The sequence below is a fragment of the Palaemon carinicauda genome, chromosome 40, assembly GCF_036898095.1.
Source record: "Palaemon carinicauda isolate YSFRI2023 chromosome 40, ASM3689809v2, whole genome shotgun sequence".
Taxonomy (NCBI): domain Eukaryota; kingdom Metazoa; phylum Arthropoda; class Malacostraca; order Decapoda; family Palaemonidae; genus Palaemon; species Palaemon carinicauda.
The window spans coordinates 10,135,484-10,162,855 of NC_090764.1; the positions used below are offsets into that span (position 1 = coordinate 10,135,484).

Sequence of the window (27,372 nt, forward strand, 5' to 3'; positions counted from 1 at the left end):
AATTGTAAATTTGTCACGCGATGTCCCACCTGATTCTGGTTTAGAGTTGAGGCTCAGCATTTGGAACGAAGTGTACCAACCATGTCATACGATCGTACTTAGTAACGACATTTTTTTATGTATATATTATCCTTTGTATCTTCGCTCTCCCCTCGCTCTGATAGGGAACTGAATAAACATGTCTGTTTCTTGCCGTTAACTGTTAACAGAAACGGTTGTCGGTTGAACATGAAATTGCCTGTTATTTGTCCTTGCCCGGACTTGATGTATACATGAACTGTTGTTCTGCAATAAAATTACTGTTGCTTTCATCCTGCCTTCTTAGTCACAGCCTCTCTCGGCCCGTCACAGTATTGTTACTTGGCATTTGGTCTATTTCTATTCTTCCTTTTCTATTTTTTCTCGAATGATCCGTAGTTTTTAAATTTAAGCCTAAAAGGTCTTTAGTATCCGTATTGGTAACTAGAACATTGTGACAACAGTATTATCATTGCCTTTTCTTAGGATTGACAACCTATTGAAGTTACTAATCAAAGAACTGTTATAAATACGCTTGTCTTTTACTAAACTCTAATATTGCTTATTCATATTCATGCAGCATGTACTGCACGTGTTTCACACACGTACTGTAACGGTATTTTTTTATTTTTTTGTATATATCGCTCCCCTTGCACTGATAACTTGTATAATCCTGTCTGTTCACGAATGATTTGATTTTTTGTGACGTCATTGCGCTGAACAGCTTTTATAAACCCATGATCCGTTGAAAGTTGCATTCACCTCCCCTCGGTTAACCCCTATCGGCAATCCTTAAATTCACTAAAAAAAAAAAAAAAAAAAAAAAAAACAACGCAAGTGGCATTAGCTAACATCGTATTTCGCCAAGATTCCATCCCTTTTCTCACTAGATGGAATTTCTTTCTTTCCTCTTGGTATCCTGCCTCAGTTTTACTTAATTGTCCAATGTAGTTTCCCCACTTGCACAACAACACTGAATGGTTCCCCCGGTACCAGCACTATGCCATATGGGATATGGCCCAGAATGATAATCCATTCATTCCATTCATTATGTTTTCACTTATAGAAATTTGGCTGAATACTTAAACGAACAATTATGTAAAACTTTCATACATGAAAATTATTTAACATATAGTACATTTTAAAAGAATTGAAAATAGGAAAAAATTGTATATTTCGGAAATCTACGAATGACATTTTTTGGATTTTGTCCCTTACTAGGCCTATAGTTTAAATACCCAATTCAGAAATCTTAGATAAGTACCTCAATTTTCGCTATACGTCAATCAGCCTGAAATAAAATTTTGCCCATTAAAATATGGCAACGTCATTGAGAAGCTGATTTTATTGTATATTCATGGAACTCATTTGAAATTCCTAAGTCTTCGAAAGGGGCTTGTACCGATATTGAGTAAACTAGCATCTGTCATTAAAAACAGGCGGCCATCTGCTAACCTTGGCATCCATCAGTTTTTCTTTAAATTTAATTTTAGGACTGAAATTTTTACTAGATGCTACACAATCATAAACAAGGACAATAATTAAAATTTTCTTGAACTATACCTATCTTTTGAAATTTTTTTGCGCAAATTACAAATTTTCTTTAACTTATCTTTAAAAAAAATTTTTGCGTGAAAATAATTTTCTTAATCTTACTATTTTTTTTTTGCAGGTAGTTACGTATCACCTTATTGCACAGATTAACCTGATTGCTGTTGGGACCTCAAGAAATGGATTGACGACGTGCTTATGAAAATCTTTAAAGGGTAAGTGTTAACTTCTGGAGTAAAGTATATTCCAGCAACTTTTCTGTAAGCCGATTCTGTAGGTTATAAGGTATACAATATATATGAAGATAGTTTAGTGAAATTGTCAATAATAAGAAAACTCTTGAACTTTTGTATGTTCAGGTTTTGAACTTGATAGTTGTTCATTTTTTTCATATCTTTTTCATACTCAAAAGTAAAAGTATCAGAATTGATCTTTAACATGTTGAACACTTTTTTTTTTTTTTTTTTTTTTATCCATTTTCAGATTGCCAGTTAACTTTTGTCGACATGAATACTGCTTGCACGAGGGCTTGGATAATGGTTTGAGACACCAAGAAATATGAAGACCAGAAGTAAGCAATTGTAATGCAAGAAAATTTATTATACTAATATAGTTAAATATTATATTAACAAGATAGCGGGTGATTTTCTTATCCTTTCTGGTGTTGGGTTTATTTTTCAATGTTTTAGTGACCTGGAAATCAAAGATCTTTTTTTCCCCGAGTATGGAATTATCAGGAATGGGGTCAACTTGCCTATTACAATATTTGATAATTGTAATTTCATGTAAACAGTTAATTATCTGTATTGCTTGCATAGTATATTACGCAAAAGTAGAATTTCGGATCATTCGTTGTTCATGGTTTGTTGGCCTTGAATTTATGTAATGCCCAGCAAGTTGAAACTGTTGTCGCAAGAGTTAAGTGGCCAGACTAATTAGCTAGTCTGAGAATATGGACCAATGGTCCCGGTGAAATTAGCAAGTGGCACTTAGATATGAAAGGTGAAAAGCTTTAGGTGAAGCTTGGTAAAAGGTGAAGAAGCAGGTAATAAGGGAGTCTCTCTTAGCTCTTTAAAACTTTTTTTTTTTTATACTTAATGTGGCAAGTGAAAACACATCTTTTGTGGAAGTTATGTGCCAGCTACCTACTGTATAAATGTTCTTGATTAGATGTAGTTAGTGATAGTCTGTTAGGTTCAATTCTAGGATTTACGCTTGACAAGGCATCCGATCTCAATGTAATTTAAAGTTTGTCCCTATCCACTCTTAAATCCTTTCCATGTATGCATAGTTTAACATCTGCACATAAGAGTAATAAGTTGGTTAAATTTGAGCTGTAATATTTGGTATTTGATACTAAACAGTAATGTTTGATATTTGTGTAGGCAGTAATAAGACTTCACTGTTGTATTTTCCTGGGGATGGATTTCATTTGGTCACAATTATCATAGGTTCATTTTAAGGTTTCGGTAGTTAACATTCTCGCATTTTGTATCCTAAATGATTGGTTATAAGTAAGTTATGGTCCTTGTTAAATTAAGTAAACTTTTACATTACAATGATGACTTGGTACAGATTACTGATGTTTGTACAAGACTATCCAACATCTGCCTAGAAATTTTCCCAGTTCCTCTAATTCTTATCATTGGTTATCTTGAATCATACTACTAGATGGCAGCAGGTGTTTATGAAGAATGTCCTTTAAACATTCTAGTCTGCCAAATTTTACCAGAAGGCGTTGTGGTACAATCCTTAATATTTAATCATTAATTAGACGCTTTCTTTGGTATTATAATTTCAATGGGTAAAAATTATATAAAATTATCTACATATTCAAGCGAAATCTGTTATAATTATTGAAAATCAAAACTACAGGTAGCTAAGTTACTAGCTAACAGTGCAAGCAAACGAATTACTAGGTATGCAAACCGAAATAATTTAAAAAAAAAATTATCAAACATCCGAGAAGCAAGAGTTATAAGAAAAGATAAAATTAAATCGTTAATGCAGTATTTTGTCATATTGAAATTTATATTAAATGTTTTAAACGTACGTAGTTTTTATGAAAGCTGCCAGGTACCATATAAATCTTACCTTGTCATTTAAATATCTATTGACTAACCTTAATGACTGTTTATAGTTTTGTGCTGTATAATCTTGTATACTGAGAAAACAAGAATTCTTCTTCCTCGAAGCTTTAGAAACTTGTGGCTATGACTCTTCACGTGTTTTATATTAAATAGAATACATATTTTTAGGATTAATTAAAATAAATTACTCAGAGGTCAATATATTGTCGTATTTTAAAGATTTCAAACTAAGCTTATTTTTAGGCCTGTTAACCGGAATTCACATGGGTCCTTTTTCATCCTTGCTGAGTATGAGGCTAGATAAGATTTTGCGCGTCAGGAAATGTAAACTAGGTTTGAATAGAACGTATGGAAGAGGATAGAAAGCTTGGGCATTAGAAAATGGGGAATGGAATTAAATATAAAAAACTCTTAATTCGATGGCTCCGTAAAATACTTTATATAAGTGAATCCTGGTATCATTAGAGAGGAATGTACCCAAACAAGTAGCTAAAGTGTAGAATTGAAAATTATATTTTGATGTTTCCTTCGTTACATGGCATTTTCCTGTCTGTTGAAATATTACATACCATTGCCTTAAGAAGAATCGTAAGTCGGTAAGGTAAAGAAAACTAAAACTAAACCAACTTCGTAGTTTAATCAGATTGCACTTAGAGTATAGTCTTCAAATGAGAAAACAAGCAAGCTTCTTTAGCTAGTGCGTTTGAACGATTTGACTAGCGAATGGCACTTTGAAAACAGGACAAACTGCAAACACCATCAAACAAATGTCAATATTAAATTAAATTATATTTAAGTTTCCTTTAATTGTATTCCTAAAATGAATTCTAGACAATGAGAGTCTTCAAAGATAGACCGAAATTATGAAATACATTCGTTTCTCTTAAATTATCGCTTTTCTTGTTTTTAATATTTGGTTTGGAGACATGCTCTTGCAATGTACCCAGAATAGATATGCCTTGGACACAATTATATGAATTATAATTCATGGTCATATGATATATTGTGTAACAAAAATAGCTTTATTTCAAAATTATTTTTTATCTATAATGTATTAGAGAAATTTAGTAAAATATATAGGTTACTCCAGTTGTATTCATTCATAGAAAGGATAACTACAACTTAACACTTGGTTTTATAGTGACGGTATTTCTTTTGTACCACCTAGTTAAATTGAAAAATGTATAACTAGGTCCAATAGAGTGATAGCAGCCGGATTCTTACTGCAGATACGTTAAATGCATGCAACTTGAGATTTACAGCAAATGAGTTGTGTACTCCATATTGGTAATATCCAAGATCTAATCTTGAAGTGACTGTATCCATACTCCAACTTTATCAATGTTTATATATAGTATGTGTTTAATTAAAATAGGATGTAATTTTGGATTGGGCGTTTAATTCCTGGTCCGGACAAGTACTTTAGTCTAATTGTTCTCAGGAGTGATCACATTCGTATACAAAATTCATGGCATCCGATTGGCCCTTGTCCATAAAACTACAATCGCACCGATGTTAAAATCTGTTAAAGTACTGTACTGGATTTAGATTACTTAGAATATCATCAAGGGATAACTTGTACTTGTTCGCTGGTGTTTAACATAATGAGTTTTACTATTGCAGACACCATCCTTGAAAGATGATCACCAGTTATGACTGACAATAGGTACATAATTAGCTGTATGGTGAACAGGGGCAGAGGGAGTACGAAACGTTTGATTAGTGGTGAAAATTTATATTAAATATTTAGATTTCTTAGTTTTATGGAAGTCGCAACTGGGCAATCATACAGAATAGTACAGTAAATGTTTATCGTAATTCGCCGATTGTTAGCTTTTTATTGGCTATAGTTCTCTTCTAATGAAGTGAATTTTTCGTGATTTCCTGTACTGTGGTTTAAAAAGATGCGGGTGATATGTCTGGCACCCGATTTTCGTGGTTCCTCAATTGCCAGTTTTCCTATCTGAAAGTTCCAATTAAGTTTGGGGAACTCCTGCTAGTCAGTTTTCTTGGTATTTGTTTCATAAAGGTTAAACAATGCTTTTTTTTCAGTGTTGGTGTACTAAGGGCACCAATATGTGGGTTTTTCATAGGTTGAGTGGTTTGTAGCCGGATTCTCGTGTAGGTGGTCAAGTCTCTATAGGTTACTATACTGTAGATACGTTAAATGTATGAAACTCAAGATTTACAGCAAACGAGTTACAGTTGTGTGTAATCTCTGGAGCTAACATCCAAGAAAAAAATTTCAAGTGAAAGTATCCTTACTCCAACTTTATCAATGTTTATACTGTACATCGTATTTGTTTAATTAATATAGGTTCTAATTTTGGATTGGACGTTTAATTGCTGATCCGGACAAGTATTTGGGCCTGATTGTACTAACTGGAGGGTAATCATTCATATATGAAATTTCATCTTAAAGCGGTTTTTCTACGAAATAATTAGTGAAATAAAATATTGCCAAAAACTAGTTACTCTCGGTAGTTCAAATACTGGGTGGGAATCAAGAATTCCAGTGGCCTGAGAATACACCCAGTAGCTTGAAATAAAACTCCCTTATCCACTTTAAAGATTGTTTTTGCATACATTTAAGCTATTAAATCATGTTTAACTAAACGAACACGAATAGGTTTTAATGAAATCTTAAAGAAATTTATGCTCGTTGTTAATAAATAAATTGCCGTTAAATTAAGTTCTGATATATAAGGCGTGACTAAGAACATCAAAATTCTACATAGAATTTTGAGTAATAGTTTAGTTTTTGTGAGAGGTTTTTAAGCCGAGAAATTATCATATGGCCTATTTGATAATTTAGAGAACGAGTAAATATGCATATTGGTATAGAAAATATGCTCGGTTCTCAACTTAAGGTTGTAAAATAGTAAGGCACATGATTATGCACAGTACCCAAGCCTCTCCACCCACGCTATGACCCGGGAGCATCTGGCAATTTCTGCTGTTGAATCATTACGTAAACCTATAAGTTCTACGGAACTCCTATTCCGTGAATAGGTCTTGGTTATGTGATAGCCAAGGTGTTATAAATCAAAAAGTTCAATATAGCAATTAATGGGTATTAAAATCCACAATCATATGCATTGTATATTTAAAAATAACAAGAGCTTTCGCACTTTTTAAATATACAACGCATATAATTGTGGATTTTAATGCCCAAGATCAACGGACACGGCATGGTGTTTTATTCAAGTTATAGCAATTAATAACATGGATAACAGACATAATAGGAAATTCTTTCTTTCCACATGCAACTTTCAAATCCTCAATGATTCCAGATACCAAATTTAGACCCTATATACGAACACTCCTCCGGTTTTTGAGAGACTGAAGGTTAGTTTTTAGATAACTAAAACTAAAGCCAAAAATTGAAGCTTTAATTGTAAATACAAGGACAACATTGACCTTATGGCGATGTAAACAAAGTTGGCATGACCTATCATACATAAAGTATGACTGGAAGAAAACAAATGATTTACCCAATAGAATAATAGCCTTGCTTCCTGTGTTGATATATTTAACTATTGGCAAGAGGGGCTGCGTTCTGGCATTTAGATATAGGGGGAATAAACTTTATTGATGGTATTTGAAGTGTCACCAAAAGCCATCTACAGTGCATCAGTGGCAATCTATGGTGCTGGAGCATGGAACTCAAAACCAATCAATCAATAGTTAAAAGGGATGTTGGTTAAGCTCTCTCTCTCTCTCTCTCTCTCTCTCTCTCTCTCTCTCTCTCTCTCTCTCTCTCTCTCTCAGCTGTTTTCACAAGGTCGTGCTGTACTGTGTACATATATGTCTGTCAAATTCCTAATGAAAATATAGCAGGTCAATTTGTGAACACTGCATTGAAATTCATTTAGTTTTCCTCCAGCGCTAGAAATTAACAAACCTTTACTTTGTCTACAGACGTGTGTACGTCCAGTAAGTATCAAGAGGATGTCATGTCACGAACAATTAATAATCTCGTTTTGTGGACAGCACAGAGGAAATGATTGGTACGCTATTTTTAGAGCAAGAGGGAAGAGGAGAAATTCCAGGTAAATTTTCTTTTGAACATTTTGAATATTCTAATCATTGTTCTGATTTATTGTCCCATATATTTTAAATGACATTTGCCCTATATACAGTATTTATGATACCCTGAGCATTTTGCATGAGTTCGAACAGTATTTTGAGAAAAACTGATTTATTGTTCTATACATTGCAACTGACAGTTTTCTCGATATATTTATAATACCCTGAGCATTTTGCATGAGTTCGAATAGCATTTTGAGAAAAAACGATTTATTGTCCCATAAATTGCAAATGACAGTTTGCTCGAGATATTTATATCATCCTGGACATTTTGCATGAGGTCGAACATTATTTTGAGAAAAATAATTAATTCCCTTTATGGTAAACTTTCAGATCAAGAGCTTGTTTTCGAAAGTGGTTTGAAGCTCGTGGACTTATTTCAGTCCAGTGTTTGATTTTGCCAGAACTTAATGCAAATTTTTCAAGTCTTAATGTTATCCGTGACACAGGATGAAGGAAACAAGCAAATGGAGTAAGAAGCAGCACCACTGGTAAACTGGTATGAAGTATCTCGTCCCTTTCTTAACATTGACAATTTAAGTATTAATCTTGCATGTCGAGGCTCAATAGTAAAATATATAATTGAATTATGTTCACTTGGAAATAAAGGGGATTGAAACCTCAGGTAATAATTAATATATTCAGTCTTCAGAACATTAATTGGTCTATTATTGTCAACTTTTGAGAAAGATTGCGAATAGAAATTACATGGCATTGATGTAATTTCAGGTCAATTGACAGTGCAACATTTTCAGACCATGAATGTTGACTAAACTACAAACAAGCTCGTTCGCACTTTATTTTCAATGTTATTATATAATACTTGCCACCTTGGCAAGTATTTGGGTTATAAGAAATATAGCTTACATAGGCCTCTCCAGCTAGTATGCTTTTCTAACCTTGGAAATTAATTACCGACTTACCCTATAATTGCTGCTCGGTTAGTGTTCCTGTTTATCCATTACTTCAAGTTGCCATTCATAGATCAATTATTAAACTAACGCAGGATAGGTTCCGGAGGTAACTCTTAGATGAAGTAAGAAATTGAAGCTGTCCCATAGGAAATGATACTAACAGTATCACAACCTAATTTCTTAGCCTTATTCCTTTAGGGGTTTAGTGTGATCGATGCTTTTCAACTTAGTTTTGCCATTTAACTATTAAACTTGATTTTGTTTTGTGGTAATAAAACTTTGTTTCATAACTATATGAAACTCGTGTTTGTTTATTAGCTGTGAAAGTTTGTTTTGTTTTGGTAGCTACGGAAGTGTTTCAATAGTTTTATACCTAATAAAAACAAGCTTAGTTTTAAACTAATACTTTCAGTATTTCACCTCCTTTGGTGGAATTGAAGTTTTGGAGATATTCTAGAATCTAATCAATTTGTTACTTAACTAGATTTGTTCATTTATGTCTTTTAATAGGGATGATTTCTTGGTTGTATTTAGGATGTGTGTATTGCATTAAGGATAATACTCTGATTATATTATGGATGAGTTGTAAGTTGTATTAAATATGTTTTGTGGATTGCATTAGGGAAGTTTTATAAAGTAGGTTCTGTTAAGGATGACTTGTGGGTTGTAGTTGTGGGTTGTATAAAGGATGACTTGTGGGGTTGTGTATAAAGGATGACTTGTGGGGTTGTGTATAAAGGATGACTTGTGGGTTGTATAAAGGATGATTTGTTGGTTGTATAAATAATGATTTGGTTGTATAAAAGATGACTTTTTGGTTGTATAACGGATGATTATTGGGTTGTATAAAGGACGACTTGTAGGGTTGTGTATAAAGGATGATTTGTGGGTTGTGTATAAAGGATGACTTATGGTGTTGTGTATAAAGTATTATTTGTGGGTTATATAAAGGATGATTTGTTGGTTCTAAAAAGGATGATTTGGTGTTGTATAAAGAATGATTTATGGGTTGTAGAAAAGATGATTTGTGAGTTGTATAAAGGATGATTTGTGGGTTTCATATAGGATGATTTGGGGTTGTATAAAGAATGATTTGTGGGTTGTAGAAAGGATGATTTTTGGGTTGTAGAAAGGATGATTTTTGGGTTGTATAAAGTATGATTTGTGGGTTGTATAAAGGATGATTTGTGGGTTGTTTAAAGGATGATTTGTGGGTTGTTTAAAGGATGACTTGTGGGTTGCGTATAAAGGATGATTTGTGGGTTGTATAAAGGATGATTTGTGGGTTGTTTAAAGGATGATTTGTGGGTTGTTTAAAGGATGACTTGTGGGTTGCGTATAAAGGATGACTTGTGGGTTGTATAAAGGATGATTTGTGGGTTGTTTAAAGGATGATTTGTGGGTTGTTTAAAGGATGATTTGTGGGTTGTTTAAAGGATGACTTGTGGGTTGCGTATAAAGGATGACTTGTGGGTTGTATAAAGGATGATTTGTGGGTTGTTTAAAGGATGATTTGTGGGTTGTTTAAAGGATGACTTGTGGGTTGCGTATAAAGGATGATTTGTGGGTTGTATAAAGCATAACTTGAGGGTTGTATAAAGGATTATTTGTTGGTTGTATAAAGTTTGATTTTTGGGTTGTATAAAGGAGGGTTTTTTGGTCGTATAAGGGATGACTTGTGGGTTGTATAAAGGATGATTTGTGGGTTGTTTAAAGGATGACTTGCGGGGTTGCGTATAAAGGATGAATTGTGGGTTGTGTATAAAGGATGATTTGTGGGTTGTTTAAAGGATGACTTGTGGGGTTGTGTATAAAGGATGATTTGTGGGTTTTATAAAGGATGACTTGTGGGTTGCGTATAAAGGATGATTTGTGGGTTGTATAAAGCATAACTTGTGGGTTGTATAAAGGAGGATTTGTTGGTTGTATAAAGTTTGATTTTTGGGTTGTATAAAGGAGGGTTTTTTGGTCGTATAAAGGATGACTTGTGGGTTGTATAGAGGATGATTTGTGGGTTGTTTAAAGGATGACTTGTGGGGTTGCGTATAAAGGATGAATTGTGGGTTGTGTATAAAGGACTATTTGTGGGTTGTTTAAAGGATGACTTGTTGGGTTGTGTATAAAGAATGACTTGTGGGGTTGTGTATAAAGGATGATTTGTGGGTTTTATAAAGGATGACTTGTGGGTTTTATAAAGGATGACTTGTGGGTTGCGTATAAAGGATGATTTGTGGGTTGTATAAAGCATAACTTGTGGGTTGTATAAAGGAGGATTTGTTGGTTGTATAAAGGAGGATTTGTTGGTTGTATAAAGTTTGATTTTTGGGTTGTATAAAGGAGGGTTTTTTGGTCGTATAAAGGATGACTTGTGGGTTGTTTAAAGGATGACTTGTGGGTTGTATTAAGGATGATTTGTAAGTTGAATGAATGTGTATTGTTATAAAGATGAATTTTGGATGTAATAAGGATAATATTTAGATAGTATTAGGATGATTTGTTCGTTGTATCATGTATCATTTGTATTATATTAAAGATAATTAGTGAATTGTATTAATGAAGATTTTGTGGTTTATATCCGGGATGATTTGTGGCTTAATAAGGAGGATTTGTGGGTTGTATGAAGGCTGCTTTGTGGCTAGTGTCTACGATGATTTGCAGGGGTCTTTGTTACGGCCCTTCCCTTTGATGAAGGAGTTATCTAATTGGAAGACAGCCTGTGAATAGTGGTTTTCACACGCCCCTGATGTATACACGACACTCACGAGGTGCTCGCGCGAGGGTAGTAACCTCTGCATTCCATGCTTTTATTTTTCTCTGGTATATTTGGAAGATTTATATCAGTAAAGGTAGAAAGAATGACTTTTCACCGGGCGTCACAGGTCTCTCCCCAGAAATAGATTTTTCCTTCGTCAAAATCCCTTTTTTAATGGATAGGATAGTTTTATCAAAGATGATTTGCATGTTGTATTATGGAGGAATTTTGGATTTTAAGGATAAAATATTGATTATATTAAGGAAGATTTGTAGCTAGTTATGAGGAGGATTTGATGGAGTATTAAGGATGCCTTAGGGGTTTTATTAAGGAGGATTTGTTCACTGTATTAAGGAGGCTTTGTTCATTGTATTAAGGATGAGTTGTGGATTTTATTAAGGATGATTTAGGTTTTGTATTGAGGACAATTTAAGTGTATTAAGGATTAATTTGGGAATTATATTAAGGATGATTTTTGGATAGTGTTAAGGATGCTTTTTGGATTATATTAGGTATTTTGTCGGTTTTATTAACTGTTTTTTGGGTTTTATTGAAGATGATTTGTTGATTGTACCAATTATTTGTATATTTTCATTATAGACAATTTGTGGATTGCATTAAGAATAATTTTTGCTATGATCTTATAAACTTGTTTTTCATCTAAAATTCAACATTCATTTTGCAATCACTTTTTTTCCAGAACGCATCTACATCATAACTTAAAACTCATATTTACTTTCCTCCATACTTAACTATTCCTATAATTATCAATTTCCCTTCTTCCTAAGCTGAAATATATCCTTGTCCAGTTGTATGTATCATTAAACTTGACATGTCCTACTAATATAATGTTTTCTAAACTGAAATATGTCCCAGTTCAGTTCTAGGTATTGTTGCACTTCATATTTTTACTGAATGAACTTATTAAATTGAAATATGTCCCTGTCCAGTTCTAGGCATTGTTACACTTGACCTTTTCACTTAAACTTCTTGAACTGAAATATGTCCCTATCCAGTTCTAGGTATTGCCATCCTCTACATTTTCATTGATTAAACTTCTTCTTAAACTGAAATATTTCCTTATCCAGTTCTAGGTATTGCTAAACTATACATTTTCATTTATTAAACTTCTTAAACTGAAATATGTCCCTATCCAGTTCTAGGTATTGCTATACTCTACATTTTCAATGATTGAACTACTTTTTAAACTGAAATATTTCCCTATCCAGTTCTAGGTATTGCTATACTCTACATTTTCATTGATTAAACTTCTTCTTAAACTGTAATATGTCCCTATCCAGTTCTAGGTATGGCTATACTCTACATTTTCATTGATTAAACTACTTCTTGATCTGAAATATTTCCCTATCCAGTTCTAGGTATTGCTATCCACTACATTTTTATTGATTGAACTACTTCTTAAACTGAAATATTTCCCTATCCAGTTCTAGGTATTGCTATCCACTACATTTTCATTGATTGAACTACTTCTTGAACTGAAATATTTCCCCATCCAGTTCTAGGTATAGCTAGCCTCTACATTTTCATTGATTAAACTTCTTCTTAAACTGAAATATGTCCCTATCCAGTTCTAGGTATTGCTATACTCTATATTTTCATTTATTAAACTACTACTTAAACTGAAATATTTTCCTATCCAGTTCTAGGTATTGCTATACTCTACATTTTCATTGATTAAACTACTTCATAAGCTGAAATATTTCCCTATCCAGTTCTAGGTATTGCTATACTTTACATTTTCATTGATTAAACTACTTCTTAAACTGAAATATTTCCCTATCCAGTTCTAGGTATTGCTAGCCTCTACATTTTCATTGATTAAACTTCTTCTTAAACTGAAATATTTCCCTATCCAGTTCTAGGTATTGCTATACTCTACATTTTCATTGATTGAACTACTTTTTAAACTGAAATATTTCCCTATCCAGTTCTAGGTATTGCTATACTCTACATTTTCATTGATTAAACTTCTTCTTAAACTGTAATATGTCCCTATCAAGTTCTAGGTATGGCTATACTCTACATTTTCATTGATTAAACTACTTCTTGATCTGAAATATTTCCCTATCCAGTTCTAGGTATTGCTATACTCTACATTTTCATTGATTGAACTACTACTTAAACTGAAATATTTCCCTATCCAGTTCTAGGTATTGATATACTCGACATTTTCATTGATTAAACTTCTTAAACTGAAATATTTCCTTATCCAGTTCTAGGTATTGATATACTCGACATTTTCATTGATTCAACTACTTCTTAAACTGAAATATGTCCCTATCCAGTTCTAGGTATTGCTATCCTCTACATTATCATTGATTAAACTTCTTCTTAAACTGAAATATTTCCTTATCCAGTTCTAGGTATTGCTATACTCGACATTTTCATTGATTAAACTTCTTCTTAAGCTGAAATATTTCCCTATCCAGTTCTAGGTATTGCTAAACTATACATTTTCATTTATTAAACTTCTTAAACTGAAATATGTCCCTATCCAGTTCTAGGTATTGCTATACTCTACATTTTCATTGATTGAACTACTTTTTAAACTGAAATATTTCCCTATCCAGTTCTAGGTATTGCTATACTCTACATTTTCATTGATTAAACTTCTTCTTAAACTGTAATATGTCCCTATCCAGTTCTAGGTATGGCTATACTCTACATTTTCATTGATTAAACTACTTCTTGATCTGAAATATTTCCCTATCCAGTTCTAGGTATTGCTATCCACTACATTTTCATTGATTGAACTACTTCTTGAACTGAAATATTTCCCTATCTAGTTCTAGGTATTGCTAGCCTCTACATTTTCATTGATTAAACTTCTTCTTAAACTGAAATATGTCCCTATCCAGTTCTAGGTATTGCTATCCACTACATTTTCATTGATTGAACTAATTCTTGAACTGAAATATTTCCCTATCCAGTTCTAGGTATTGCTAAACTCTAAATTTTCATTGATTAAACTACTTCTTAAGCTGAAATATTTCCCTATCCAGTTCTAGGTATTGCTATACTTTACATTTTCATTGATTGAACCACTTTTTAAACTGAAATATTTCCCTATCCAGTTCTAGGTATTGCTATACTCTACATTTTCATTGATTAAACTTCTTCTTGAACTGTAATATGTCCCTATCAAGTTCTAGGTATGGCTATACTCTACATTTTCATTGATTAAACTACTTCTTCATCTGAAATATTTCCCTATCCAGTTCTAGGTATTGCTATACTCTACATTTTCATTGATTGAACTATTTCTTAAACTGAAATATGTCCCTATCCAGTTCTAGGTATCAATATACTCGATATTTTCATTGATTAAACTTCTTAAACTGAAATATTTCCCTATCCAGTTCTAGGTATTGATATACTCGACATTTTCATTGATTAAACTTCTTCTTAAACTGAAATGTGTCCCTATCCAGTTCTAGGTATTGCTATACTCTACATTTTCATTGATTGAACTACTTTTTAAACTGAAATATTTCCCTATCCAGTTCTAGGTATGGCTATACTCTACATTTTCATTGATTAAACTTCTTCTTAAACTGAAATATTTCCCTATCCAGTTCTAGGTATTGCTATACTCTACATTTTCATTGATTGAACTACTTTTTAAACTGAAATATTTCCCTATCCAGTTCTAGGTATTGCTATACTCTACATTTTCATTGATTAAACTTCTTCTTAAACTGTAATATGTCCCTATCAAGTTCTAGGTATGGCTATACTCTACATTTTCATTGATTAAACTACTTCTTGATCTGAAATATTTCCCTATCCAGTTCTAGGTATTGCTATACTCTACATTTTCATTGATTGAACTACTACTTAAACTGAAATATTTCCCTATCCAGTTCTAGGTATTGATATACTCGACATTTTCATTGATTAAACTTCTTAAACTGAAATATTTCCTTATCCAGTTCTAGGTATTGATATACTCGACATTTTCATTGATTCAACTACTTCTTAAACTGAAATATGTCCCTATCCAGTTCTAGGTATTGCTATCCTCTACATTATCATTGATTAAACTTCTTCTTAAACTGAAATATTTCCTTATCCAGTTCTAGGTATTGCTATACTCGACATTTTCATTGATTAAACTTCTTCTTAAGCTGAAATATTTCCCTATCCAGTTCTAGGTATTGCTAAACTATACATTTTCATTTATTAAACTTCTTAAACTGAAATATGTCCCTATCCAGTTCTAGGTATTGCTATACTCTACATTTTCATTGATTGAACTACTTTTTAAACTGAAATATTTCCCTATCCAGTTCTAGGTATTGCTATACTCTACATTTTCATTGATTAAACTTCTTCTTAAACTGTAATATGTCCCTATCCAGTTCTAGGTATGGCTATACTCTACATTTTCATTGATTAAACTACTTCTTGATCTGAAATATTTCCCTATCCAGTTCTAGGTATTGCTATCCACTACATTTTCATTGATTGAACTACTTCTTGAACTGAAATATTTCCCTATCTAGTTCTAGGTATTGCTAGCCTCTACATTTTCATTGATTAAACTTCTTCTTAAACTGAAATATGTCCCTATCCAGTTCTAGGTATTGCTATCCACTACATTTTCATTGATTGAACTAATTCTTGAACTGAAATATTTCCCTATCCAGTTCTAGGTATTGCTAAACTCTAAATTTTCATTGATTAAACTACTTCTTAAGCTGAAATATTTCCCTATCCAGTTCTAGGTATTGCTATACTTTACATTTTCATTGATTGAACCACTTTTTAAACTGAAATATTTCCCTATCCAGTTCTAGGTATTGCTATACTCTACATTTTCATTGATTAAACTTCTTCTTGAACTGTAATATGTCCCTATCAAGTTCTAGGTATGGCTATACTCTACATTTTCATTGATTAAACTACTTCTTCATCTGAAATATTTCCCTATCCAGTTCTAGGTATTGCTATACTCTACATTTTCATTGATTGAACTATTTCTTAAACTGAAATATGTCCCTATCCAGTTCTAGGTATCAATATACTCGATATTTTCATTGATTAAACTTCTTAAACTGAAATATTTCCCTATCCAGTTCTAGGTATTGATATACTCGACATTTTCATTGATTAAACTTCTTCTTAAACTGAAATGTGTCCCTATCCAGTTCTAGGTATTGCTATACTCTACATTTTCATTGATTGAACTACTTTTTAAACTGAAATATTTCCCTATCCAGTTCTAGGTATGGCTATACTCTACATTTTCATTGATTAAACTTCTTCTTAAACTGTAATATGTCCCTATCCAGTTCTAGGTATGGCTATACTCTACATTTTCATTGATTAAACTACTTCTTGATCTGAAATATTTCCCTATCCAGTTTTAGGTATTGCTATCCACTACATTTTCATTGATTGAACTACTTCTTGAACTGAAATATTTCCCTATCCAGTTCTAGGTATTGCTAAACTCTACATTTTCATTGATTAAACTACTTCTTGATCTGAAATATTTCCCTATCCAGTTCTAGGTATTGCTATACTCTACATTTTCATTGATTGAACTATTTCTTAAACTGAAATATGTCCCTATCCAGTTCTAGGTATTAATATACTCGATATTTTCATTGATTAAACTTCTTAAACTGAAATATTTCCCTATCCAGTTCTAGGTATTGATATACTCGACATTTTCATTGATTAAACTTCTTCTTAAACTGAAATATGTCCCTATCCAGTTCTAGGTATTGCTATACTCTACATTTTCATTGATTAAACTTCTTCTTAAACTGTAATATGTCCCTATCCAGTTCTAGGTATGGCTATACTCTACATTTTCATTGATTAAACTACTTCTTGATCTGAAATATTTCCCTATCCAGTTCTAGGTATTGCTATCCACTACATTTTCATTGATTGAACTACTTCTTGAACTGAAATATTTCCCTATCTAGTTCTAGGTATTGCTAGCCTCTACATTTTCATTGATTAAACTTCTTCTCAAACTGAAATATGTCCCTATCCAGTTCTAGGTATTGCTATACTCTATATTTTCATTTATTAAACTACTACTTAAACTGAAATATTTTCCTATCCAGTTCTAGGTATTGCTATACTCTACATTTTCATTGATTAAACTACTTCTTAAGCTGAAATATTTCCCTATCCAGTTCTAGGTATTGCTAAACTATACATTTTCATTTATTAAACTTCTTAAACTGAAATATGTCCCTATCCAGTTCTAGGTATCAATATACTCGATATTTTCATTGATTAAACTTCTTAAACTGAAATATTTCCCTATCCAGTTCTAGGTATTGATATACTCGACATTTTCATTGATTAAACTTCTTCTTAAACTGAAATGTGTCCCTATCCAGTTCTAGGTATTGCTATACTCTACATTTTCATTGATTGAACTACTTTTTAAACTGAAATATTTCCCTATCCAGTTCTAGGTATGGCTATACTCTACATTTTCATTGATTAAACTTCTTCTTAAACTGTAATATGTCCCTATCCAGTTCTAGGTATGGCTATACTCTACATTTTCATTGATTAAACTACTTCTTGATCTGAAATATTTCCCTATCCAGTTCTAGGTATTGCTATCCACTACATTTTCATTGATTGAACTACTTCTTGAACTGAAATATTTCCCTATCCAGTTCTAGGTATTGCTAAACTCTACATTTTCATTGATTAAACTACTTCTTGATCTGAAATATTTCCCTATCCAGTTCTAGGTATTGCTATACTCTACATTTTCATTGATTGAACTATTTCTTAAACTGAAATATGTCCCTATCCAGTTCAAGGTATTAATATACTCGATATTTTCATTGATTAAACTTCTTAAACTGAAATATTTCCCTATCCAGTTCTAGGTATTGATATACTCGACATTTTCATTGATTAAACTTCTTCTTAAACTGAAATATGTCCCTATCCAGTTCTAGGTATTGCTATACTCTACATTTTCATTGATTGAACTACTTTTTAAACTGAAATATTTCCCTATCCAGTTCTAGGTATTGCTATACTCTACATTTTCATTGATTAAACTTCTTCTTAAACTGTAATATGTCCCTATCCAGTTCTAGGTATGGCTATACTCTACATTTTCATTGATTAAACTACTTCTTGATCTGAAATATTTCCCTATCCAGTTCTAGGTATTGCTATCCACTACATTTTTATTGATTGAACTACTATTTAAACTGAAATATTTCCCTATCCAGTTCTAGGTATTGCTATCCACTACATTTTCATTGATTGAACTACTTCTTGAACTGAAATATTTCCCCATCCAGTTCTAGGTATAGCTAGCCTCTACATTTTCATTGATTAAACTACTTCTTAATCTGAAATATGTCCCTATCCAGTTCTAGGTATTGCTATACTCTATATTTTCATTTATTAAACTACTACTTAAACTGAAATATTTTCCTATCCAGTTCTAGGTATTGCTATACTCTACATTTTCATTGATTAAACTACTTCTTAAGCTGAAATATTTCCCTATCCAGTTCTAGGTATTGCTATACTTTACATTTTCATTGATTAAACTACTTCTTAAACTGAAATATTTCCCTATCCAGTTCTAGGTATTGCTAGCCTCTACATTTTCATTGATTAAACTTCTTCTTAAACTGAAATATTTCCCTATCCAGTTCTAGGTATTGCTATACTCTACATTTTCATTGATTGAACTACTTTTTAAACTGAAATATTTCCCTATCCAGTTCTAGGTATTGCTATACTCTACATTTTCATTGATTAAACTTCTTCTTAAACTGTAATATGTCCCTATCAAGTTCTAGGTATGGCTATACTCTACATTTTCATTGATTAAACTACTTCTTGATCTGAAATATTTCCCTATCCAGTTCTAGGTATTGCTATACTCTACATTTTCATTGATTGAACTACTACTTAAACTGAAATATTTCCCTATCCAGTTCTAGGTATTGATATACTCGACATTTTCATTGATTAAACTTCTTAAACTGAAATATTTCCTTATCCAGTTCTAGGTATTGATATACTCGACATTTTCATTGATTCAACTACTTCTTAAACTGAAATATGTCCCTATCCAGTTCTAGGTATTGCTATCCTCTACATTATCATTGATTAAACTTCTTCTTAAACTGAAATATTTCCTTATCCAGTTCTAGGTATTGCTATACTCGACATTTTCATTGATTAAACTTCTTCTTAAGCTGAAATATTTCCCTATCCAGTTCTAGGTATTGCTAAACTATACATTTTCATTTATTAAACTTCTTAAACTGAAATATGTCCCTATCCAGTTCTAGGTATTGCTATACTCTACATTTTCATTGATTGAACTACTTTTTAAACTGAAATATTTCCCTATCCAGTTCTAGGTATTGCTATACTCTACATTTTCATTGATTAAACTTCTTCTTAAACTGTAATATGTCCCTATCCAGTTCTAGGTATGGCTATACTCTACATTTTCATTGATTAAACTACTTCTTGATCTGAAATATTTCCCTATCCAGTTCTAGGTATTGCTATCCACTACATTTTCATTGATTGAACTACTTCTTGAACTGAAATATTTCCCTATCTAGTTCTAGGTATTGCTAGCCTCTACATTTTCATTGATTAAACTTCTTCTTAAACTGAAATATGTCCCTATCCAGTTCTAGGTATTGCTATCCACTACATTTTCATTGATTGAACTAATTCTTGAACTGAAATATTTCCCTATCCAGTTCTAGGTATTGCTAAACTCTAAATTTTCATTGATTAAACTACTTCTTAAGCTGAAATATTTCCCTATCCAGTTCTAGGTATTGCTATACTTTACATTTTCATTGATTGAACCACTTTTTAAACTGAAATATTTCCCTATCCAGTTCTAGGTATTGCTATACTCTACATTTTCATTGATTAAACTTCTTCTTGAACTGTAATATGTCCCTATCAAGTTCTAGGTATGGCTATACTCTACATTTTCATTGATTAAACTACTTCTTCATCTGAAATATTTCCCTATCCAGTTCTAGGTATTGCTATACTCTACATTTTCATTGATTGAACTATTTCTTAAACTGAAATATGTCCCTATCCAGTTCTAGGTATCAATATACTCGATATTTTCATTGATTAAACTTCTTAAACTGAAATATTTCCCTATCCAGTTCTAGGTATTGATATACTCGACATTTTCATTGATTAAACTTCTTCTTAAACTGAAATGTGTCCCTATCCAGTTCTAGGTATTGCTATACTCTACATTTTCATTGATTGAACTACTTTTTAAACTGAAATATTTCCCTATCCAGTTCTAGGTATGGCTATACTCTACATTTTCATTGATTAAACTTCTTCTTAAACTGAAATATTTCCCTATCCAGTTCTAGGTATTGCTATACTCTACATTTTCATTGATTGAACTACTTTTTAAACTGAAATATTTCCCTATCCAGTTCTAGGTATTGCTATACTCTACATTTTCATTGATTAAACTTCTTCTTAAACTGTAATATGTCCCTATCAAGTTCTAGGTATGGCTATACTCTACATTTTCATTGATTAAACTACTTCTTGATCTGAAATATTTCCCTATCCAGTTCTAGGTATTGCTATACTCTACATTTTCATTGATTGAACTACTACTTAAACTGAAATATTTCCCTATCCAGTTCTAGGTATTGATATACTCGACATTTTCATTGATTAAACTTCTTGAACTGAAATATTTCCTTATCCAGTTCTAGGTATTGCTATACTCGACATTTTCATTGATTCAACTACTTCTTAAACTGAAATATGTCCCTATCCAGTTCTAGGTATTGCTATCCTCTACATTATCATTGATTAAACTTCTTCTTAAACTGAAATATTTCCTTATCCAGTTCTAGGTATTGCTATACTCGACATTTTCATTGATTAAACTTCTTCTTAAGCTGAAATATTTCCCTATCCAGTTCTAGGTATTGCTAAACTATACATTTTCATTTATTAAACTTCTTAAACTGAAATATGTCCCTATCCAGTTCTAGGTATTGCTATACTCTACATTTTCATTGATTGAACTACTTTTTAAACTGAAATATTTCCCTATCCAGTTCTAGGTATTGCTATACTCTACATTTTCATTGATTAAACTTCTTCTTAAACTGTAATATGTCCCTATCCAGTTCTAGGTATGGCTATACTCTACATTTTCATTGATTAAACTACTTCTTGATCTGAAATATTTCCCTATCCAGTTCTAGGTATTGCTATCCACTACATTTTCATTGATTGAACTACTTCTTGAACTGAAATATTTCCCTATCTAGTTCTAGGTATTGCTAGCCTCTACATTTTCATTGATTAAACTTCTTCTTAAACTGAAATATGTCCCTATCCAGTTCTAGGTATTGCTATCCACTACATTTTCATTGATTGAACTAATTCTTGAACTGAAATATTTCCCTATCCAGTTCTAGGTATTGCTAAACTCTACATTTTCATTGATTAAACTACTTCTTAAGCTGAAATATTTCCCTATCCAGTTCTAGGTATTGCTATACTTTACATTTTCATTGATTGAACCACTTTTTAAACTGAAATATTTCCCTATCCAGTTCTAGGTATTGCTATACTCTACATTTTCATTGATTAAACTTCTTCTTGAACTGAATATGTCCCTATCCAGTTCTAGGTATGGCTATACTCTACATTTTCATTGATTAAACTACTTCTTCATCTGAAATATTTCCCTATCCAGTTCTAGGTATTGCTATACTCTACATTTTCATTGATTGAACTATTTCTTAAACTGAAATATGTCCCTATCCAGTTCTAGGTATCAATATACTCGATATTTTCATTGATTAAACTTCTTAAACTGAAATATTTCCCTATCCAGTTCTAGGTATTGATATACTCGACATTTTCATTGATTAAACTTCTTCTTAAACTGAAATGTGTCCCTATCCAGTTCTAGGTATTGCTATACTCTACATTTTCATTGATTGAACTACTTTTTAAACTGAAATATTTCCCTATCCAGTTCTAGGTATGGCTATACTCTACATTTTCATTGATTAAACTTCTTCTTAAACTGTAATATGTCCCTATCCAGTTCTAGGTATGGCTATACTCTACATTTTCATTGATTAAACTACTTCTTGATCTGAAATATTTCCCTATCCAGTTCTAGGTATTGCTATCCACTACATTTTCATTGATTGAACTACTTCTTGAACTGAAATATTTCCCTATCCAGTTCTAGGTATTGCTAAACTCTACATTTTCATTGATTAAACTACTTCTTGATCTGAAATATTTCCCTATCCAGTTCTAGGTATTGCTATACTCTACATTTTCATTGATTGAACTATTTCTTAAACTGAAATATTTCCCTATCCAGTTCTAGGTATTAATATACTCGATATTTTCATTGATTAAACTTCTTAAACTGAAATATTTCCCTATCCAGTTCTAGGTATTGCTATACTCGACATTTTCATTGATTAAACTTCTTCTTAAACTGAAATATGTCCCTATCCAGTTCTAGGTATTGCTATACTCTACATTTTCATTGATTAAACTACTTCTTAAACTGTAAATATTTCCCTATCCAGTTCTAGGTATTGCTATACTCTACATTTTCATTGATTAAACTTCTTCTTAAACTGAAATATGTCCCTATCCAGTTCTAGGTATTGCTATACTCTACATTTTCATTGATTGAACTACTTCTTGAACTGAAATATTTCCCTATCTAGTTCTAGGTATTGCTATCCACTACATTTTCATTGATTAACTACTTCTTAAACTGAAATATTTCCCTATCCAGTTCTAGGTATTGCTATACCTACATTTTCATTGATTAAACTTCTTCTCAAACTGAAATATGTCCCTATCCAGTTCTAGGTATTGCTATCCACTACATTTTCATTGATTGAACTACTTCTTGAATGAAATATTTCCCTATCCAGTTCTAGGTATTGCTAACTCTACATTTTCATTGATTAAACTTTTTCTTAAACTGAAATATGTCCCTATCCAGTTCTAGGTATTGCTATACTCTATATTTTCATTGATTAAACTACTTCTTAAACTGAAATATTTCCCTATCCAGTTCTAGGTATTGCTATACTCTACATTTTCATTGATTAAACTACTTCTTAAGCTGAAATATTTCCCTATCCAGTTCTAGGTATTGCTAAACTATACATTTTCATTGATTAAACTTCTTAAACTGAAATATTTCCCTATCCAGTTCTAGGTATTGCTATACTCGATATTTTCATTGATTAAACTTCTTAAACTGAAATATTTCCCTATCCAGTTCTAGGTATTGATATACTCGACATTTTCATTGATTAAACTTCTTCTTAAACTGAAATATTTCCCTATCCAGTTCTAGGTATTGCTATACTCTACATTTTCATTGATTGAACTACTTTTTAAACTGAAATATTTCCCTATCCAGTTCTAGGTATGGCTATACTCTACATTTTCATTGATTAAACTTCTTCTTAAACTGAAATATTTCCCTATCCAGTTCTAGGTATTGCTATACTCTACATTTTCATTGATTAAACTACTTCTTGAAACTGAAATATTTCCCTATCCAGTTCTAGGTATTGCTATACTCTACATTTTCATTGATTGAACTACTTCTTGAACTGAAATATTTCCCTATCCAGTTCTAGGTATTGCTATACTCTACATTTTCATTGATTAAACTACTTCTTGATCTGAAATATTTCCCTATCCAGTTCTAGGTATTGCTATACTCTACATTTTCATTGATTGAACTATTTCTTAAACTGAAATATGTCCCTATCCAGTTCTAGGTATTAATATACTCGATATTTTCATTGATTATACTTCTTAAACTGAAATATTTCCCTATCCAGTTCTAGGTATTGCTATACTCTACATTTTCATTGATTAAACTTCTTCTTAAACTGAAATATGTCCCTATCCAGTTCTAGGTATTGCTATACTCTACATTTTCATTGATTGAACTACTTTTTAAACTGAAATATTTCCCTATCCAGTTCTAGGTATTGCTATACTCTACATTTTCATTGATTAAACTTCTTCTTAAACTGAAATATTTCCCTATCCAGTTCTAGGTATTGCTATACTCTACATTTTCATTGATTAAACTACTTCTTGAAACTGAAATATTTCCCTATCCAGTTCTAGGTATTGCTATCCACTACATTTTCATTGATTAACTACTTCTTAAACTGAAATATTTCCCTATCCAGTTCTAGGTATTGCTATACCTCTACATTTTCATTGATTAAACTTCTTCTCAAACTGAAATATGTCCCTATCCAGTTCTAGGTATTGCTATCCACTACATTTTCATTGATTGAACTACTTCTTGAACTGAAATATTTCCCTATCCAGTTCTAGGTATTGCTAACTCTACATTTTCATTGATTAAACTTTTTCTTAAACTGAAATATGTCCCTATCCAGTTCTAGGTATTGCTATACTCTATTTTCATTTATTAAACTACTACTTAAACTGAAATATTTTCCTATCCAGTTCTAGGTATTGCTATACTCTACATTTTCATTGATTAAACTACTTCTTAAGCTGAAATATTTCCCTATCCAGTTCTAGGTATTGCTATACTCTACATTTTCATTGATTAAACTACTTCTTGAAACTGAAATATTTCCCTATCCAGTTCTAGGTATTGCTATACTCTACATTTTCATTGATTAAACTTCTTCTTGAACTGAAATATGTCCCTATCCAGTTCTAGGTATTGCTATACTCTTCATTTTCATTGATTAAACTACTTCTTAAACTGAAATATTTCCCTATCCAGTTCTAGGTATTGCTATACTCTACATTTTCATTGATTGAACTACTTCTTAAACTGAAATATTTCCCTATCCAGTTCTAGGTATTGATATACTCGACATTTTCATTGATTGAACTACTTTTTAAACTGAAATATTCCCTATCCAGTTCTAGGTATTGCTATACTCTACATTTTCATTGATTAACTACTTCTTAAACTGAAATATTTCCCTATCCAGTTCTAGGTATTGCTATACTCTACATTTTCATTGATTAAAGTACTACTTAAACTGATATATTCCCTATCCAGTTCTAGGTATTGCTATACTCTACATTTTCATTGATTAAACTGAAATATTTCCCTATCCAGTTCTAGGTATTGCTATAATCTACATTTTCATTGATTAAACTTCTTCTTAAACTGAAATATTTCCCTATCCAGTTCTAGGTATTGCTATACTCTATATTTTCATTGATTAAACTACTTCTTAAACTGAAATATTTCCCTATCCAGTTTAGGTATTGCTATACTCTACATTTTCATTGATTAACTACTTCTTAAACTGAAATATTTCCCTATCCAGTTCTAGGTATTGCTATACTCTACATTTTCATTGATTAAACTTCTTCTTAAACTGAAATATTTCCCTATCCAGTTCTAGGTATTGCTATACTCTACATTTTCATTGATTCAACTACTTCTTAAACTGAAATATTTCCCTATCCAGTTCTAGGTATTGCTATAATCTACATTTTCATTGATTAAACTTCTTCTTAAACTGAAATATTTCCCTATCCAGTTCTAGGTATTGCTATACTCTACTTTTTCATTGATTCAACTACTTCTTAAACTGAAATATTTCCCTATCCAGTTCTAGGTATTGCTATACTCTACTTTTCATTGATTCAACTACTTCTTAAACTGAAATATTTCCCTATCCAGTTCTAGGTATTGCTATGCTCTACATTTTCATTGATTCAACTACTTCTTAAACTGAAATATTTCCCTATCCAGTTCTAGGTATTGCTATAATCTACATTTTCATTGATTAAACTTCTTTTTAAACTGAAATATTTCCCTATCCAGTTCTAGGTATTGCTATAATCTACATTTTCATTGATTAAACTATTCTTAAACTGAAATATTTCCCTATCCAGTTCTAGGTATTGCTATAATCTACATTTTCATTGATTAAACTACTTCTTAAACTGAAATATTTCCCTATCCAGTTCTAGGTATTGCTATAATCTACATTTTCATTGATTAAACTACTTCTTAAACTGAAATATTTCCCTATCCAGTTCTAGGTATTGCTATAATCTACATTTTCATTGATTAAACTTCTTCTTAAACTGAAATATTTCCCTATCCAGTTCTAGGTATTGCTATGCTCTATATTTTCATTGATTAAACTAATTCTTAAACTGAAATATTTCCCTATCCAGTTCTAGGTATTGCTATACTCTACATTTTCATTGATTAAACTTCTTCTTAAACTGAAATATTCCCTATCCAGTTCTAGGTATTGCTATACTCTACATTTTCATTGATTAAACTATTTCTTAAACTGAAATATTTCCCTATCCAGTTCTAGGTATTGCTATGCTCTATATTTTCATTGATTAAACTACTTCTTAAACTGAAATATTTCCCTATCCAGTTCTAGGTATTGCTATGCTCTATATTTTCATTGATTAAACTATTTCTTAATCTGAAATATTTCCCTATCCAGTTCTAGGTATTGCTATGCTCTATATTTTCATTGATTAAACTACTTCTTAAACTGAAATATTTCCCTATCCAGTTCTAGGTATTGCTAATGCTCTATATTTTCATTGATTAAACTACTTCTTAATCTGAAATATTTCCCTATCCAGTTCTAGGTATTGCTATGCTCTATATTTTCATTGATTAAACTACTTCTTAAATGAAATATTTCCCTATCCAGTTCTAGGTATTGCTATACTCTACATTTTCATTGATTAAACTACTTCTTAAACTGAAATATGTCCCTATCCAGTTCTAGGTATTGCTATAATCTACATTTTCATTGATTAAACTACTTCTTAAACTGAAATATGTCCCTATCCAGTTCTAGGTATTGCTATAATCTACATTTTCATTGATTAAACTACTTCTTAAACT

At 31.6% G+C, this 27,372-nt stretch overlaps 1 long non-coding RNA gene across 1 annotated transcript in view; it reads left to right on the forward strand.

The window, feature by feature from the left end:
• Positions 1-7,585: 7,585 nt before the first annotated feature.
• Positions 7,586-27,372, forward strand: part of LOC137632011 (uncharacterized) — a 30,949-nt gene continuing 11,162 nt past the window's right edge. The window contains exons 1-2 of the long non-coding RNA XR_011041997.1: positions 7,586-7,711; positions 8,082-8,247. This is a non-coding gene — a long non-coding RNA (uncharacterized lncRNA). The remainder of the gene's footprint in view (positions 7,712-8,081; positions 8,248-27,372) is intronic.